Here is a 19,739-nt window from a genome sequence, read left to right on the forward strand (position 1 = left end):
CTTCAACCCAGAACAAAATTTCAATCTAAGTAGATATAAAAATTAAAAATTATATATTTTACACTCTTTAAAAATTACTAAGTATTCAAATTCTGACATGTATTTTATAGTTACAAAACACCTCAATTCAGATGAACCCCATTTCAAGTGCTCGGTAACCAGATGTGGCTAATGGCTGTCATTTTGGATAGGTCTAGAACTTCTAGAATATGATAAACAGTGACCACGGTTGCAAGCAGCCTTGTCTTCTTATTTCCTGTTGAACGGGAATATCATTTACTTATAACTATCTATTATTGCCATTTGGCTTGGGGTTCCCTGGTGGCTTACTGGTAAAGAATCTGCCTGCGACGCAGGGGAAGTGAATTCGATCCCTGAATTAGGAAGATGCCTTGGAGAAGGGCATGGCAACCCACTCCAGTATTCTTGCCAGGAAAATCCCATGGACAGAGGAGCCTGGTGGGCTAGTCTATGGAGTCAAAAAGAGGTGGACATGACTGAAGTGACATCACACACGCACACATTGCCATTTGGCTTGGAACAATTTTTTTTTTTTATCATATCAAGAACAATCTTCCACTGCTAGCTTATGAAATATTTTTGTTGTGGTGGTTAGTGATATACATTAGAAATGCTATTGAAGTCACCTCCTCATTTTTTAAGAAGCTATGTTATTTTTTCTCCTTTGGTTTAAAATGTTTTAAAATTTCCCCTAATATTTAGCTATCTCTGCATTCCTGAAATAATCATTACTTAGTGATGGAACACGCTTCTTTTTACTTGGCAGGATTTGGTTTGCTTTGGTTTCACTTCATCAAGTCATCGTGCGTTTCACAAAGTCAGACTTTCCCTTGAAAAATAGAATGACTAATAATAGTAGACCGGCACAGGTAGGCCTTGGATTGAGTGAGAGAAGGACTGCTTTTACTCCTGAGGGCCAGGAAGCTGAGTGTGTGGGGCAGGATGTCCAGGCAGGGTGTGAGGCTGAGTCTGGAGGCTCCTGGACTCAGTCACCTGGGCCCCGTGCACGTTCCTTAGGGAAAGTACCGCGCGCAGGAGGAACGTACCACATAAAGGAATGGCAGCCTTGGGAGCTTGGTGTTCAGTGATGTGGAACCACAGCTGCAAGCATCATACTGGGATAGAGCTGTGTCCCCTTCCTTCTCTGCATCCTGAGAAGTCCTGGGGGACTAGCCCTGGGGGGTGCATGCCTCATGCACTTCCATACTTGTGACAGTGGCCCAGGGGTATGGACAAGTTGGTGCTCCTGGACCAACTAGTTGGTATTTGGACCATTAATGAGCTCTGGTCCATGGGCAAGGATAACCTCTGTTTCTGGGTCACATGCTTTCAACAAATTCTGTATCTGTGTGATCTGAGAATAACAGCAGTATACTTGGCTGTCTGGTGGACTGGTCAGATTTCCTAGCACTTGTTCTGTAAAACTAGTAACCAGGACTCTTTGCACAGAGTAAGTATCCTTAAGCTTCTTGGAATTTCCATGAACGTAGTGCCCAGAGAGAAAGAAAAGAGATATTTTTATCATGAGGGGATGAATACTTAGTAATTATTCAAACTTGACTATTAAAACATAACTGTATTAGTTTGCTAGGGCTGTCAGAACAAATCCCACAGACTGAGTAGATTGAACAACAGAAATTTATCTTACAGTTGCGTAGGTTAGAAGTCCCAGACCCAGGTGTTGGCAGAGCTGATTTCTCTCCTTGGCTTGTAGTTGGCTGCCTCCTCACTGTGTCCTCATGCAGACTTTACTCTCTGTCTCTGGGTTCACACTTTCTCATCTTATGCTGGGTTGGCCAGAAAATTCATTTGGGATTTTCATAAGACATGATGGAAAATCCTAAATAAACTTTTTGGCTAGCCTAGTACTTATCAGGACACCAGTCATCTTGGATCAGGGCCCACTCTTGTAACCTTATTTTAACTTAATTACCTCTTTAAAGAGCCTGTGTCCAAATACAGTCAAATTCTGAGGTATTGAGAGTTCCAACATATGAATTTGGAGGGACCCATCAGTATATAACAAGACTACATTTTTTTTAAATCGCCAAGTTGAAAAAATAAAAAACATCATTTATCAAAGCCTTTGGCTTCCATAGTCAAATGAAATCAGACTGTAGTTTTCTTTTTGAGTGAATTCTCCTTTGCCAAAGGTTAGATCAGAATTAACAAACTTCTTCAAATAGTTGAGAAACTTTCACCTTTTTAAATATGTTGTGCACTAGTTTGACAGGCCCACAAGGCCTGCTCCGAAACCCTTGGAACCATATATATTTCAGAATTCAGAAACTTTGGCTTTTTAGAAAGATGATAAATGACATATACCATGTATTACATGTCCCACCCAGTGGGATCTGGGATATCAGGGCATAAATAAAGCACATGTACTGCTTCATACCATGACATGAAAACAGTAATTGGAATAATGATTATTATCTACATGTATATATATATGTATATATAGATATATGAATTCAGGTCAAATTTAACATTAACTGAGTTCCAGTCAAGTTTTGTCTTTAGATGTTTTATAAAACAAACTCAGAGTGTTTGGAATTTTAGAACTGTAAGTAAGGGATTGTGGGTCTGGGTACCATTGGGATTGTATCATTTCCCTAAGAACATTAAAGTTTTACCTGAATGCAGCTTGCTTAAATATATAAACATATATGCATGTGTGCAAAGTTGCTTCAATCATGTCTGCCTTTAGCCCACCAGGGTCCCCTGTCCGTGGGATTCTCCAGGCAAGAATACTGGAGTGGATTGCCCTGCCCTCCTCCAGAGGATCTTCCTGACCCAGGGGTTGAACCCATATCTCTTATGTTTCCTGCATTGGCAGGTGGGTTCTTTACCACTCATGCTACTTGAGAAGCCATTATGTATTTATATGTATGTGTGTAAATATATACACAGTTGGTAAAGAATCTGCCTGTAGTGCAGGAGACCTGGTTTGTTCCCTGGGTTGGGAAGATCCCCTGGAGAAAGGAAAGGCTGCCCACCCCGGTATTCTGGCCTGGAGAATTCTATGGACTATATAGTCCATGGGGTCGCAAAGAGTCAGACACGACTGAGCAACTTTCACATAAGTACATATAATCTTTCTCTCTCTCTCTCTCTCTGTGTATACACACACACACACATACACACACACACACACACATATATAGTCTATTGAATGCTTTAAGGTTTGCCTATAATTATTGAACTACTTGGGCTGTTTGTTTAATGAATCAATTTTGGTGACATAGATTTTCTAGAAACTCGCCTAGTGATTTTCAAATATACTAACAGGGCTGACATAGTACTCATTTAGCTCTTTAAAAAGTAAACTTGATATTTATGGTTAAATCACATTTTTATTCTTAACCATTTTCCACTTAATTGTATCCACTATATGTTTTTCTGCTTCTTTTAAGTCAGTACTTGTAATAATTTACCCATTGTTGTAGATTTCTTTCTAAAAAACATAATTTGTAATATTATCTTTATCACATTCTTATACAACCTTTCCTCCTATTATGTTCTCTTTCTGACATCTTGAGGTAGATGCTTAGTTTCTCTATTTTATTTCTTTATGAAGCAAGTAAATTAAGTCTCAGAGTTTTTCTCTGAGTGCTGCTTCAGTCTCATTCCGTCCTTTGGTATGTAGCTGAGGAAGCAGGCTTGATTAACTCTGAGGCCAGTGGCTCCATGCTTTCCTGATCCTGTCTTTCTCTCAAAACTTCAAAACTGCCCTCCTCAAAACTTGCCACTATTGATTTCCCTTTCCTTTCCTATTAGTTCATCCTCTTACTTTGTGACTCTTTCCATTGGCCTTTTCTTTTAAACAAAAGTAACGGAATCTCATTTCCTTCTACTAAAAGCCCAAAGATGCCAAAGCCTTGTTTTGAACCTGTCCTCCTTACTTTTGCAGCTGAAATGTCAGGAGATGTGAGCACAGTGATTGGTTTGGTTGCTCCTGACGGTGGGACGCCTGTAGGGATCCCAGGGTCTAATGAGTGACAGTGGCCGTGGTAGCTGAAGTGGAGAGAACTCAGTGAGATGAAGAGGATGAGATGAAGAAATGAAGGAAACTGGGGCCCAGGGGGAGTGGGCATAATGCATCACACAATCATCAGAAGCAGTGGGTATTTTCCATTTGGTTTGTCTTTTACGAAAGCATGTGTGTGTCAGTGGCTCAGTCATGTCTGACTCTGTGACCCCTTGAACTGTAGGCCACCAGGCTCTTCTGTCTATAGAATTCTCCTGGCAAGATTACTGGAGTGGGTTGCCATTCCCTTCTCCAGGGGATCTCCCCAACCCAGGGATCGAACCTGGGTCTCCTGCATTGCAGGCGGATTCTTTACCATCTGAGCCACCAGGGAACCCCTTAGGAAAGCAGAGTGTGTCTTAATTCTCCTCTCTTATTTCTATTTTCTCTTTTTTCCTCTCCTTTTTGAAGGGGTGGTGGTGTTTTGTTTGTTATTGTTGTTTTTGCTATTTTCTTGCTTCTTCCATGTGGTTTGTTTTCTGATTTCCTCTTGGCAGTTTCTGTGAGCTATAAAGCCTTTTACATTCTATTTGTGGTTACATTAAATAGCTTATATGTCACATATTATCAGTGCCAGGTATATCTATGAATGTCCCTCTGTTGTCTAAGATGAAGAGAGATGCTTATTTTTAACTCTACCCTCCTCTCATTCTGTTTCCCCTGCACCTGGCCCTCTATCCCCACTCTGGGCTTGTGCTGATAAACTGTTACTTTTGACTGAATTTCTCATAGTTAAATTGAATTTTTTAAACATTATGTATATTCCACTGGAAGGATTAACTATGACATTTGCATTCTGTTTTGTGACCACATTTGTAAAAGTAACTCATTATATAGAATTGCTTTTTAGTGTAAATGCTTTTAGTGCCTCCAGTTGAAAGGCAGGAAGGAAAGGGCTGGGGAGAAAACATTAGATGATATTCTGGGTGAGCGACCTGGCTTCAGCCCATGGTTAAGCCTGTTGTGTGTTCACTGGGGACTTGGGAAAGATTTCTTGTTTCATCTCATCTCCCATCCTTGACCACTTCACATACTCTGTCTGCAATGATAATGAACCTGCCTATAGGACCAGAGGTCAAAAGTGATACCAATATTGGATGGCTTTCCTGGATTTTAGCCACATCAGACATCTTTTCTGAGAGGCAGAGCCCCATGAAAGTCCTCTGGCTCTCTTGCTCTGGGTTTCCTTCCTGCCCATTTTTGTTGTTGCTCTATACAAGCCATAATACCCTTCCAACATAGCTTTGGGCTTAGATATTTGGCCTATGAATGTAGTTTGTCAAAGGTCAAGCATTTTCCTGGGAGCATCCAGGTATCTTTCCCACCTTTCATAGGGTTGATACATGTTTGAGAAATTTCCCAGAAACAATCTGCAGATGGGAAGTTGGCAGTGCTCTGGGTAGGGATTCAGGGCTGTGGACACAGAAGTGACAGCCAACATCCTATGTTGTCTCCATCCCAGTGGTAACCCTGCTGGTTGTAGTCCTTGTAAAGGACCCAGCAGATGTATTGATGTACCAGATACTAAAGACATTCAGATGCTTCCCAGGGATGCCATCCAGGCCTCCATCCGAGTGTGACTGTGTTAATGAACTCCTCTCATTCAGTCTTGAAGGCTTCTTGGGGGGTAAGGCAGCACTTTATTTTTCTCCAGAGAAAGGACTTGAGCCACAGGACATAAACTCGAGTTCAGATTTGGCTCACTACATGTTAATGTTTGAGTTGTTTTCAAGAATTTAAGAAAAGTTATAGACTTGGATCCATTGAGATTGATTTACTAGCTTGGGGTCCTTCATTTTTACTCTTTGTACTGAGAGAGAGAAAAAGTGTGTGTGTGTGTGTGTGTGTGTGTGTATACATGACATTTCTTTTTCATGAACTCATGCCTGCTATTTAACTTGAGAGTTGGTGGCTGCATCTTAGAGCAATGCATTTTTAGGTGTGGTCCACAGACCAGCGCCACTGGTGAGCTCCTCTGACACGCATATTCTCAAGTGCCATGAATCAGAAACTGAGGGTGGTGCCCAGCAATCTGTGTTTTAACAAGTCCCCCAGGGGACATAAAAGAAAAGGAACCATTGTCTTAAAGATAATCCTCTCTACCTTTCCCAGCCTGCACTTGAGGTACCAAGACTCCCCCAGAGGGAGAGTGATTTACCCAAGATCCCATGTAGGGTCAGTGGCAGACCAGGGATTAGAACCCAGGTGTTATACATGAAGACAGCTGACATCACAACTGGAATACAAGAGGTATTCAGTCATGTGATTTTTCCTTCCTCTTGCTTCTGCCCCTGCCTAGGAGCAGCAGGACATAATCAGCTAGTGATGCACTGCTGTCTCCCAGTGCTTTCTATCTTTCTCCCTTTAATTCAGACAGAACCCAGAGAAAGGTCCCCACACGTGCTGTTAACTCACTGTGCATCCAGGAGCGAGCCACCTTGCCTGTGTCCCCATCGCGATGGTGAAGAAGTGAAGGGTTGGCTGGCCTCCCTGAGATCCCTTCCAGTTCTGACTTCCTAGGGCTTCATGGCAGGCTCTGACACACACGTTTCCCTGGTCGGCTATCAGCAGCCATCTGGCAATTAGCAGTCTCTGAGGCAGCTAATCCCACTCTGAGCTGGATTAAAGCTGAAGTTTAAAACATGGAGATAGGCAGGTGATTTATGTTTGAGTCTTTGGGTCCTGCTGTCCCTGGCAGCCCAGTGATGGAGGACAGAAAAGCTGATTTGCTCCCTTATCTATCTCAGGAGGCTCAGCGAAGCCGGATCAGCTTTCCAGGGGGACAACCTGAGCTGGGGGGTGTGCTGGGCTGCAGGAGGTGCCGGGGGAGCTCTGGGAGCCCAGCCCTTAGCCATCAGGGCATGGCTGAGCTGGCCGGAGGAGACTGGAGAGAGCCAATTTCTGTTGCTCAGTGCTGTATTGCTAGAAGCACGTGCGATGGAGGACCTGGGGGACAAAGGCCAGATCATTTTGAACCAGGACTCCCAGATGCCATCAAGGGCCCTGGGGTGGCAGCCGACAAGCCCTCTGGCTCCTGTGGGGGTGCCCTCTCATTAGGCAACATGGTCAGAAACCAAACCCGTGTGTTTGTTCACAGCCTGAGGAGATAATTAACTTATCTCCACAGAGGGACTTGATTACATTCCTAGCATGATCAGAATGAGAAATCTGAACCTGGAAACGCTGGTGGTGGTGGGACGTATTCGCAATGGTTGGCTAAGGAGCCATTTGTTCAGAAATTGGCCGAGTAATCAGACAAATGCCTCTTTTCCTAATTGTTGATAGGAATCAGCTAGTATGACCCAGCCAGGGACTCACACCTGAGACAACCCATTACTTAAGGTGAGCCTGCCTCCAAATATGTTAGGATGATCTAAAAACAGTCCACATAACTTGAATTTAAAAACAAGTTGTGCCTGTTGTGAATTTTGTACAGAACTGGGCACGGAGGAGCATGATTTGCTGCCTGTGTTTCATGGCTGGCTGGCTACTACTGTCAGGAATTACCTTTCACAAATATTTACTCAGGGTAGATATCTTATTGAGCACCTATTGTGCGCAGCCCTGTGCCAGGTGCTGAGGAGCTGAAGCAGACAGGCTCTCTGTCCTTGAGACGTTTGCTATTTGTCTTAACACAAAAGTTTTATCCAGTATCCTTGAACCCTGAATTGCACATTTTTTTCCGTAAGGGCCATGGATATTCCATTGATGGAGTGGACTGGAAAGTAACAGCTGAAACTTCCTAAGAGCTCACCTGTACTAAGCATGGTGCTAAGCATCAGCTCACATGATTCTCACACCATTTTATAAAGGAGCTGCTACCATAATCCCTGTTTTGTATACAAAGAAGGGCTTCCCTGATGGCTAAGATGGTAAAGAATCTGCCTGCAATGCAGGACACCTAGGTTCGAGCCTTGGGTCGGGAAAATCCCCTGGAGAAGGGAATGGCTACCCACTTCAGTATTCTTGCCTGGGGAAACCCATAGATGGAGGACCTTGATGGGCTGCAGTCCATGGGGTCAAAGAGTCGGACGTGACTGAGCAACTAAGCACCTCAGACAAAGAAAACTGCGGCAGAGAGGTTAAGGACCTCCATCACAATTGTAGAGTCAGACCCAGGAGGTGCACCCAGAGTTGTGGGTTTGCAGAGCCCATGCTTTTAACACTGAGGCTGCAGAGACATTGGTTTACAAAGGCTGCATCTCTACCTTTAATCTCTCCTCTGCCACACCGCCCTGGGTAACTCTTCCCTACACACACCGGTTTCTTGTAGTTACTAGAACCCACTGAGTGCCTTCCTGTCTTCAAGTTTTTATCCCTGCTTCAAACGCTGTTGTCTTCTCTGCATAACTTTCTGCTTCCCCGTATTCAAATCTCTGATTAAATATCCATTCCTTACAGAGAGCTCCCTTTAGCCATCTGATCTCAAATCACCCTCCCCACCTTCTTTCTTGAATCTTTTCTTCTATTTTATTTTCATAGCATTTTACCTTTATCTGAAATTATTTGTACATTTGTTCACCTGTTTGTAGTCTGATGCTCTTACCAGATGGTAGGATGATATGGAATTCTTGGATCCTGCAGTTCTTGAAGCCCTTTCCTATGGGATTTTCCAACAATTTGGTGGCATAGGCAGTTTAGGTGCTTTTATTCCTAGTTATTTCCCAAGGATGCTGAAGTTCAGGAATCGGAATTGATTTATTCAAGGTCACGCCACATCTATGGCAGAGAGAATTATACCATGGATGGGCCTTCTAATGCCTGGTTCATTGCTCTTTTCCCTGCCCTAAGAAGGATCCATTTCATGTGACAAGCAGTAACCAATCTCCAGGGCCCTGGAAAGCAAAAAGTCACTGAATTAACTGATAACACTGAATTAAAGTTTTTCATGGGTTCTTTCACCAACTCTCCTTCTCCGACATATCATGTCAAGTGGAAGAAAGTAAGATAGCCCCAGTTGATAAGCAATTTGATCTGGAGATTTGAGACAGAGCACTTGATGAAAAAAGAAAGTATTGGCAATTTTATTAATTAGTTTATATGCCTATCTCAGTCCACGGAGATTCAATGTGGCTACAAAAAATACCTAATAAAATAAGATGCATAGATAAGAAAGTGGAGCTAAAGAAGAAAGCAACACAAGGTGGAAACAGTAATTGAGACTCCAAAATGCAAATTTAAAAGCCTAATCACCATGAACCACACACTATTTAAGTTCTAAGTTTTCCAGCAGGTATTGTCTAAAGGAAAAACTTGGTTGGTTACATAATTCAAAATGTCTTTTCCTAAAAACAAAAAAGTTTACTTAGGAGGAAAACAGCCATTCCATTTTCTAAATTGGAGGTTAATTTCTCTTGAAAGAAGAGCATCTAGTACAGTATTTTTCAACTTTTGTAAACCTGTGACCTGTTTGATAGCAATAACAATCTCAGCCTTCTGTTGTGAATTATTGATGCACAGAAAATGGATGCTATGTTGTCCATAGCACCACCAACTTGGAAAATTTTGTGATATTTACTTTCTATGGGTGCGTGCTAAGTTGCTTCGGTAGTGTCCGATTCTGTGCAACACTATGGACTGTAGCCCACCAGTGTCCTCTGTCCATGGAATTCTCCAAGCAAGAACACTGAAGTGGGTTGCTATGCTCCAGGGGATCTTCCCGACTCAGGGATCGAAACCATGTTTCTTAAGTCTCAGGCATTGGCAGGAAGGTTCCTTACCACTAGAACCACCTGGGAGATTGTAGTAAAAATAGGTGCTATTTTCTTTTCTAAGTTACAACTTAAATCATCTGACTGCCCAGAGATGCTGCTAGTCACCCCTTCTATAGATCACGAATCCCTTCTCATTTGGAACCATTGCAATAATAATTAATTTAGACAAGAGTCATCAACAGATGTTGAAACTGTTGAATGAAAATTTGGTGAGGAAGAGGATGTTTGGTTAATCTCAAAGTATCTCCACTTATGAATTACAAAGGGAAGAATAGTAACTTTACAATGGATGCCACTTTAGTGAGATGATCAAAGTTATTATCACCATTTATGAGACAAATGAGCATATGCTCCTGATACCAAGACACATCACCTCCATGGCATTCCTGCCAAAAATGTGCAATCTGAACATAATCATGAGGAAATATAGACAAAACTAAGCTACTCTACAAAATACTGGCTTGCTTTCAAAAAGTGACGGTCAGAAGAAAACAAAAACAGAGGTTCTCTTCCAGATTAAGGGAGACCGAAGAGATATGACAGCTAAATGCAATGTGTGATCCTGACTTGCACCCTGGACTAAAATTTTCTTTTGATTTCTCTTCCTTTCTCTTCTCTTCTCAAAATTTTCTTTTGATTTCTCTTCCTTTTTTAGCTATTCCATTTTTTAAGCATATAAGGGCTGTTGTTGGGGCAGTTGAACCAATTTGAATAAGATCTATAAAATTAGATAATATTAAACATTATTTTCCTGATTTTATGTTCCCCTATTTTGTGAAAGAGTGCCCTCAAATAATATACACCGACATTTCAGGAGTGAATGGGTATCATAAATCAGCAACTTACTCTCAAATGATCAAATACATGTATATATTTAATTATATATGGAATTTGAATGTATATAATTTATATATAGATATATGAAAAAGTGATAAAACTGTAACAGCTGTAGAAAATCTAGAAAAAGGAAACTGCAGTTCTTTTTATTATTCTTGCAAGTTTTCTATATATTTGAAACAATTTCAAAATAAGTGCTGACAACTGCCCAAAGATTGACAGATCTGATTAGTTGATTTTAAGGACTCTCTGGCTCACAGACAGCAAGTCCACCTGTATAGGTGGGAGGGATATCTGTTGAATTGAGTGTAAACTTCAGTCACGTATTGGGCTGCATTTTCATAGACAATATTTGCCACTTCCAGGACACTTTCTTTTTAATTGACTTATTTTGTAGACTTATTCTATCTCACTATTTAGGTCCCATCTCCAGATTTTAGTGTGAGAGAATTCCTTGTTAGTACAGAAAAATGAATGGGATTCAAAGAGGATTTAAGTATTTTTCACCTTAAAAGATCCTACTTAATTATTAGTGCCTTCCACTGCCTCCATATTACTGTTATTTATGTCTTGCTGGGAGGGTTTCCACAAGCATCTTTCTGTTCCTTTCATCACCTCTTTTTGATATATTTTCTTTTCCTCTGCTTTTCCTTCCAGTTTTTGTATTTTATTTTATGCCGACAGTTTTATAAGGAATGGTTTTAATAGGTACATGTTGTAAAATGGAAATATTTTACTAGGATATTACATAAAATACACAGGAGAAACTAGGGTGTAAATTATATTTTTTATAGTAAGATTTTACTGCAAATAAGTTCGCATATACAATCTTTTATTTATGATAAGAGCAAATTCTTTTTACTTATAGCTGCTTTTGAATTTGGTGCTTCAGTAAGGAAGCTTCTGTGCAGCTACATAAAAGAAGGTTCTATTTTGATGAGAAATGAATCTCTTATTTGGGGAATGTAATTTTTCCTGTTGACTTATAGAGGGAGGAAAGAGCAGAGGTGGTATTTGCTGAGGGATGGGTTCAGTGTCAGTCTCTGATCGGAAGAAATGGCTATGCTGTTCCCTTACACTCCTTGCAAAGGAGTGTGTGTTGTCAGCCTCAGGGGGTCCTCAGTCCCAGGGTAGCCCCACCTGCCCTTCATCCGCCACCACCACCCAGCTTACCCTCATCTTTAGTCACTTTCAGGCAAAGATAAAAGAGTGATGAGGCCCATCCTGGTTATTTCTGGGCCCTGCATATGATTGGGAATACAAGACCAAGGGAATGATGCAGCCTGTCTCTCTCTTGCTGACTTGCAGTTTCTATCTTACTGAAATAGAAAATTAACTGAAATGTAGTCTTGCCCCCTGAGAGGAGGTGTTCCTATTTTGGCAGGCCGTGAAAGATGTCCTATTGGAAACTGAAACACAACGAATAAGATGCTTTCATTTAATGGTTTCATGCAAACATTTATTGAGTTCTCTTTACAGGATTCTGCTCCTTCCCAAAGCCTCTCCTCCTTGTGATTCCCCATTTCTGTTACTGGCACCCTCATTTTTTCAGTTCCTTGGATGAAATTAAATAACAGCACATTGTGAAATGCAAGAATTCGGGGAAGGACTCTTAAGAGAACCAGTACGTAGATGTATTTGAGTTTTAATTGCCTCTTTTTTCCCTTTGTCAAGTTTCATGTAGTTTCTTCGTCTCTCACTTTCCTTCCTTTTCTCCTTTCTCTTCCCTTTCTCTCCTACCCTTTCAATGCATCCTTTGCATAAAGTGGAGAACTTACTTAAAGACCCATCTCTGGAATTCATTTCTATGAAATGATGCTGGCAACTTCTGGTTTTATTTACTTTCCAGGCAAAATCAAGCTTTTGTGCAAGTCCTCGTTATGTTTGGCAGCTCAGCAAAAGGAAATTGCATTTCTTCTCCCTTTTTGTAGCTCCATTTTCCCAGCCTGCTGATGGGTGTACAGTTTACACCGGAAATGTTCAGCAGCTAACCAGTTAAGACCCCTGGTTTTTGTGTTCTAGTCAGTTGCTACCTTTGTGTTTTCCAGAGTTCTGATGATGGAACAGTGATGAAGCTAGTCTTTCATGAATAAAAGTCTTGGTAAGCAATTTAAAAATACCATGCAAGGGAAAAATCAATTTTAAAATTGCCAAAATTCTATTTCCCTAATAAATTGACCTTTGCTGTTATCAGGTTCACAAGTCTTTGTCAAATATGCACACACAGTTTTTATTGGATTATAATCAGTGAGTAGATCCATTTTTATATTCTAACTTCAGTCTATCTGTTGTAAACATTTATCCAGCTACCATGTAATTTTATTTTTATATCATTGAGCAGCTATTCTGTGTCAGCTACGCCTGCAACGCAGGAGACCTGGGTTCAATCCCTGGATTGAAAAGATCCCCTGGAGAAGGGAAAGGCTACCCACTCCAGTATTCTGGCCTAAAGAATTCCATGGACTGTATAGTCCATGGGTTTCAATGAGTCAGACACGACTGAGTGACTTTCACTCACCATATTAAAAAACAGAATGAGACAGTATGGTGGGTGGAATATATTAGACCATAGCTCAGGTCTTGGCTGTGCTCATTCTGTGCATTGGACAAGTTTCTCAACTTCTTTGAGCCTGTTTCCATTATTAATATTTTGAACTGACACTAATAAACAACATACTTTATCAGAGTTGTAAAATTTTAATGAGATATGGAAATAAAATGCAAAATGCATGTCACAGTTCTTGACATATACCAAGCATTAAGTAAATGCTGATGAGTAAGATGTTGATCTGATTGACTAGGTGTGCCACATCCTCAAGGTATTTAATAGAGAGAGACATATATAAAAATACATGCAATGTGCCAGGTGGGATGCATGAGACAAGTGCTCGGGCCTGGTGCACTGGGAAGACCCAGAGGAATCGGGTGGAGAGGGAGGTGGGAGAGGGGATCGGGATGGAGAATACATGTAACTCCATGGCTGATTCATGTCAATGTATGACAAAACCCACTGAAATGTTGTGAAGTAATTAGCCTCCAACTAATAAAAATAAATGAAAATAAAAAAAAAATACATGCAATGAGGACAATAGATGCCATGATAAACATCCATATAATCATGACAGACCATCCATTGAGGTGTCAAGGAAAACATGGTTGATTTCCCCTGGCAATGAAGGTATAGAAAATTTAGAAATTATTTTCAAAGAGGCAGTTAGTTAGCTCAGTCTTGAAGGCAAAGTTGCACTACTGCACAGATATAGCCCTACACATTCTAAAGACATGTGAGCAAAGCCCAGCTAACATTCTTGGCTGGGTTGTGAAGTATGTGAGGGATTTTACCAAGTGGAAATGAAAGGAAGGATATTCCAGGTAGAGGCTATAGCATAAGCAAGGCCATTGGATTATAGATGTTTATTCAGGAAATGAATGTGTCTATATTGCATTGGATACACTAGGAACACAAAACTGCAGGTGGGGTAGGTGCAAGAAATGAAGTTGGACAGGCAGTGGAACAAAGTATGCAGAGGCCCCAGGGGACTATATCAGAAGTTGGGACTTCACCAGGTTGGCAATGGGAGTGCCATACTTAGAAGACCCATCTGGTGACAGAGTGGAGCCTGGATTGGAGAGGACAATGCTGGTGGCAAGGAACAAGTCTTCTGTAGTGGTCCAGGCCAGAGGGGATAGACTGAGCTAATGCTATAATATTCCATCCACCATGTAACACAAACATCCTCTTGTTTATGGGCATTTACTTAATTTTAAACTATTGCTGTTTTGAATGTTGCTATGGTTTGCATCTTTAGCTATATAAATACATTTCTTTCTGTCAGATATTTTTCTTTAAGATAAAGGGCATAAACAGCAGCATGACTCTTGATAATTACAGGTAAATTCGTTTCAAATAGGTGTTTTATATTTTATATATTTATATATGGCCTTCACACCACATGGGTAACATTGAGCACCAACATTCTTTGTTATTTTAGGAGGCATAAAGCTGTTGTTTCAATTTGCCTTTTCTTGATATCTACAGAAATTAAATGTTTTCCCCATTTGTCTTCTAATTATGGGTTCTCACTCGTGAATTTCATGTCCTGTCCTTTGCCCATTTGATAAGCAATTGTGTTAAATCCTTTTTTGGCTGGCCTCTCTTCTGGCAACTCTCCACATACACATTTCCCCACAGGCTCTCTTTCTAATTTCTTTTCTCTTTGATCTATTGAAACCAAATCCTTTTCCTGACTCCATATTACAATAGACATAACAATTCTAATTTCTCTATTGATTCATGGCCACTACAGTGGTGGGCACATTAGGAAGAACAAGATTTTGCTACGAGAGACCACAGTTTAAAAGCCTGGCTTCATGCTTTCTAGCTGTGTCGTTTGGTGCAAAAATCTTAATCTGTCTGAACTGGTTTGCTTACCTACGAGATGGGAGCAGCAGATTATGTTGGGATGGATTAGAAACTCCATTTGGCCATTGGTAGCAGAAACCCAAGTACAGGAGCTTAAAAAAGTAATAGTTTATTTTTTCTGATGTTAAATTATGTTGGAGGAGAGGAACCTAGGACTGCTAGAGCAGTTCCATGAGGCTTTTCCCCTGCCTTCAGTGTAGTTGTGGGGTGAGGTTGTTGGATTAGGTTATAGGATTGGACAGCCTCACTCCTTGAAGACTAGGGGAGTAATTGGACAGTGGTGGATAGTGGCAGATATGAACCTATTCACTTACTCATTGAACAAATATTTGTAAATACCTGCTGTATGCAGAATGATTTTTTTTTTTTTTTCTGATGGGAAATATACCTGCTAGGTCAAGTAAGAAGATCTTATTTCATTGATGTCTAAATCATACAGAATGAGTATTCCTCTTTTAGGAAAATCCAGACAGACTGTAGCCTTCTACATACAAGTATCCTTGTAATAATCTCCCACCCCAGAAAAGGCATCCCTGTAGATTCACCAAATCCAGGCTAACAAATAGACTTTCAGGGTTTTTCAGAAGAGCAGTCCATGTCCTCAATGGTTGATTAAGTCAGTAATGGATGGTTACTGTCTGGACCTATGCATTCTGGTCTATTGGCTAGAAGAATCAGCCTCATGATTTTATAGTCATACTATTTATACAGATGTTTCTGGAGCATCATAAGACTATGTCACAGACAGGGAGGTCTCACAGGTCCCCTGCCAGCTCAGAGAATCCTCTGGTTCCTGTGATCTGTTTATTATTATTATCATCCGTAGAATCATCATAATTCTACTTCTGTCAAAATGTATTCATTACAAATGAAATTTCTGTTCAGATCTCATAGTTCATGCCTGAAAGCAAAGATATTAGAATTAATGAGCATTTTTGCTGATGAGAAGAAAAATCACTGAAGGGTGATTGGACTTTAGCCTTTTAATGGGTCTGATATTCTTTTTTCATTAGGGTTGACAGGGACATATCTGGCTCTCTTATGCTGTGTGTTATGGTTTAAAAATATATTTTATGTGACATGAAGCTAGCTTTTCTTTCACAATAAAATAGCCCAATATCAGGGCTACATGTAAACAGAGCTCCATTGAACCTGGGCAGAGGGAAGGTGAGAATGTTACCCTAATTAACAGGTGGTAGGTAGGCTTTGGGGGCTGCCTAGGTGGCACTTCAGTTCAGTTCAGTTGCTCAGTTGTGTCCGACTCTTTGCAACCCCATGGACTACAGCACGCCAGGCCTTCCTGTCCATCACCAAGTCCCAGAGTTTACTCAAACTCATGTCCATTGAGTCAGTGATGCCATCTGGTAAAGAATCTGTCTGCCAATGCAGGAGACATAATAGAGGCAATTAAATCCCTGGAGGATGGTACAGCAACCCACTCCAGTATTCTTGCTTGAAGAAACCATGGACAGAGGAGCCTGGAAGACTACAGTCCAGGGTCGCAAGGAATCAGACACAACTGAAGTGACCTAGCATGGCACAGCAGACGGGCCTTGAATGGTTTATTAAAATGTTAGTGTACTTTAATTCCATTTTTTTCACGGAGTGGGCAACAGGGATTTAAAAAGAACGAGTCTACTCAGAGAAGCATGCAGCAATTCTGAAAGAACTGAAGACAAGCCCTGCAGACAACTAGGGCAGTGTTGATAAGCATGGGATACAGCCTCTAACACTTTTGACCTGCAGTTCAAATGGATATGGCTCTGCACTGGGACATGCTGTAACAGAGGGTCCAATGTTGAGTCAAGGATAACACAATCCAGAACCTTCCAGACTTCCTCATTAATGGAGCTGGGGAGGACAAGCATTCAATTTTTTATATCCAAGGCTGTGAAATTATAGAAACCAGGGAGAAGAACTAAGGTATCAATTTGAATAAGTTTTTTCTGTCACCATTTTGTGGACATACCATTCCGATGGATGGGATGCACGACTGGTGAGTGTATAGTTTGATGTAGGGTACCTCTTAGTTAGCATATTTCTAGTAGATGGCTGCAGATTTCCGTATGAACCTAATTGGCCTCTCTGAACTGATTTTACTCACACTTCACCAAATGGGTGTTTTTTGTATTTTTTCCCACACCAGCCAATTCTTCAACTCTCTGGACATCAACTGGGTAGCCTACAGTTCAATTCAGTCTGACACGAACAACCCAGATTAAGGGTACAGTCCCACAAAGCTTCCCAGGTGGCACTAGGGGTGAAGAATCTGCCTGCCAATGCAGGAGACTCAAGAGATGCAAGTTTGGTCCCTGGGTCAGGAGGATCTCCTGGAGGAGGAAATAGCAACCTGTTGCAGTATTCTTGCCTGGAAAATTCTATGGACAGAGGAGCCTGGTGGTCTACAGTCCATGGGGGTGCCAAGAGTTGAACACAAGTCAGCAACTAAGCATGTACACGCACTCATAAGACTTCCTCCTTGCCAGTTGCAAGCTCAGATTGACACCTGTGCTTCTAACCAACTGCCTATAAACCTGAGATTCCTGCAACTCTCTCCTCAGATTCGATTAGTAGCCATAACAGTTTAAAAGCCTTATTATGTTTTCTGGTTTATCTGAAAGAGTATTATAAAAGATAGAAATGAATGGCCAAATGAAGAGGTACATAGGGTGAGATCCAGAAGGGTCCTGAGTGCAGGAACTTCTGACCTGTGGAACTGGGGTGCACCATTTTCCTAGAATATGAATGCATCTGTTAATCTAGAATCCCTTTCAACCCTCCTGTTCAGGGGTTTTCATGAAAGTTGCCCTAGGCAGGCATGGTTGGTTAAGTCATTGGCCATTGGTGATTGGACTCAATCTCTAGCCCTTCTCCCCTCCTGAGAAGATAGGGGAAGCAGCTAAAAGTTCCAAGTTTCTAATTAAGAGTTTATCTTTCTAATGAACAACCCCCATTCTGAAGCTGCCCAGGAACCCCCAGAACCAGTCATCTCATTAGTCCACAGAAGACACTCATTACTCTGAAGGTTTTGAGGGTTTTAGGAGATGTGTGCCAGGAAGCTGGACAAAGATCACATATTCATTTTTGTTATATCATAGCCTTATTAGCCTAGGGACCAGGAGAAGTAAGGCTGAAGTGGGGAGGCACTTGGGGAAAATACCATCTGCATCTGAACACAAGGTCACAGGCAGGGATGTGGTGCTAGAATAGGATTGTCACCCTCATGTCCTCACCCTCCTTCACAATCAGTATCTGCCATCTGCCATGTGCCAAGCACTTTCTGGGGGTGGCATGATGGATATAGAGGGCAGCCAGACAGTGTTCATATTACCAAGGACCTCACAATATTGGAGGTAATGGCTTGTAAGCAACTATACATGATACATTGAGGAGAGCCACATTCAGAAGCTTGTAAAATTGCTAAAGGAACACAGAGGAGAGAGCAATTAATTATGCCAGGAGGTTCGGGTAAGTTGTCACAGGGGACATAACATTTTCAGCTGGGCTATGAAAGATGAGAAGGATATTATCAACTGGAGGCAAAGAAAGTATGTTCTAGGTAGAGAATACAACATGAGCAGAGACATTGAGTTGTAGATGTTTACTCAGGGAACAGTGAATTTGATCAGCGTGGTTATGGCATAAGATGTCTAACAGGGAGCAATCATAATAGTCAGCATTAATCAAACATTTATTATATGCTAGGGACTTTTTTATGCATATGAATTTATTTAATCCTAAGAACAATCCCATGAGGTAGTTACTAATGTTATCTCCACTTTCTGGAGGAAAAGGAAGACAGAGAGAGAGGTTAAGAAAATTTAGAGAAGTTAAAGAAATTTCTTAAGGTTGTAACCTATGGCCTGGAGCCAGGATTAGAGAGCACACAGCCTGGCTGTAATTGACTAGAAAATTACAGTCGGACTTTATATCTTAAGTAACGCACTCTTTCTTAATCTTTGTCCCTCCCAGAGTCCTCTAATGCAAGTTATACATCACAGTCCACTTGGATGCAGGAAGAATAGTCCTGAACTTTCTGTTCATTTTTATCTCATCTTTTTATGATTTTTAGTATGTTTCATGATGTACCCACTATGTTAGTACATTAGAACATGTATTAATATATCATTTATAGATAAATAGGCATATTTATAGGCAGGGAGTTGCACTGAAATATTTTTCCTGGAAGAGATACAAATCAAGCAGGTTTAAAGACTAGTGGTCTAGGACTTCTCTGGTGGTGCAGTGGATAAGAATCTGCCTGCCGATGCAGGGAGAAGAGGTTCGATCCCTGGTCCAGGAACACTCCACATGTCTTGGAGCAACTAAGCCTGTGAGTCACAACTACCGAGCCTGAGTACCACAACTAATGAAACTCGTGTGCCTAGAGCCTGCGCTCTGCAACAGGAGAAGCCACTTCAACGAGAAGTCCATGCATCACAACAAAGAGTAGCCCCCACTCACTGCAATAAGACAAAGCCTGAACAAAAACAGCGAAGACCCAGCACAGCCAAAATTATTTTTAGATGTATAAAAATTTTTAAAAATAGACTACACTAATGATCTAGGCCAGGAATTTTCAAGTGTGATATCCTGACCAGCATCAGTATCACCTGGGAACAAATTAGAAATGCAAACTTCCAGGACCCCTAACAGACTTCCTGAATCAGATACCCTGAGAATGAGGCCCAGCAATCTGTGCTTTAACAAATCA

Source organism: Odocoileus virginianus, chromosome 2 (assembly GCF_023699985.2).
Source record: "Odocoileus virginianus isolate 20LAN1187 ecotype Illinois chromosome 2, Ovbor_1.2, whole genome shotgun sequence".
NCBI classification, from domain to species: domain Eukaryota; kingdom Metazoa; phylum Chordata; class Mammalia; order Artiodactyla; family Cervidae; genus Odocoileus; species Odocoileus virginianus.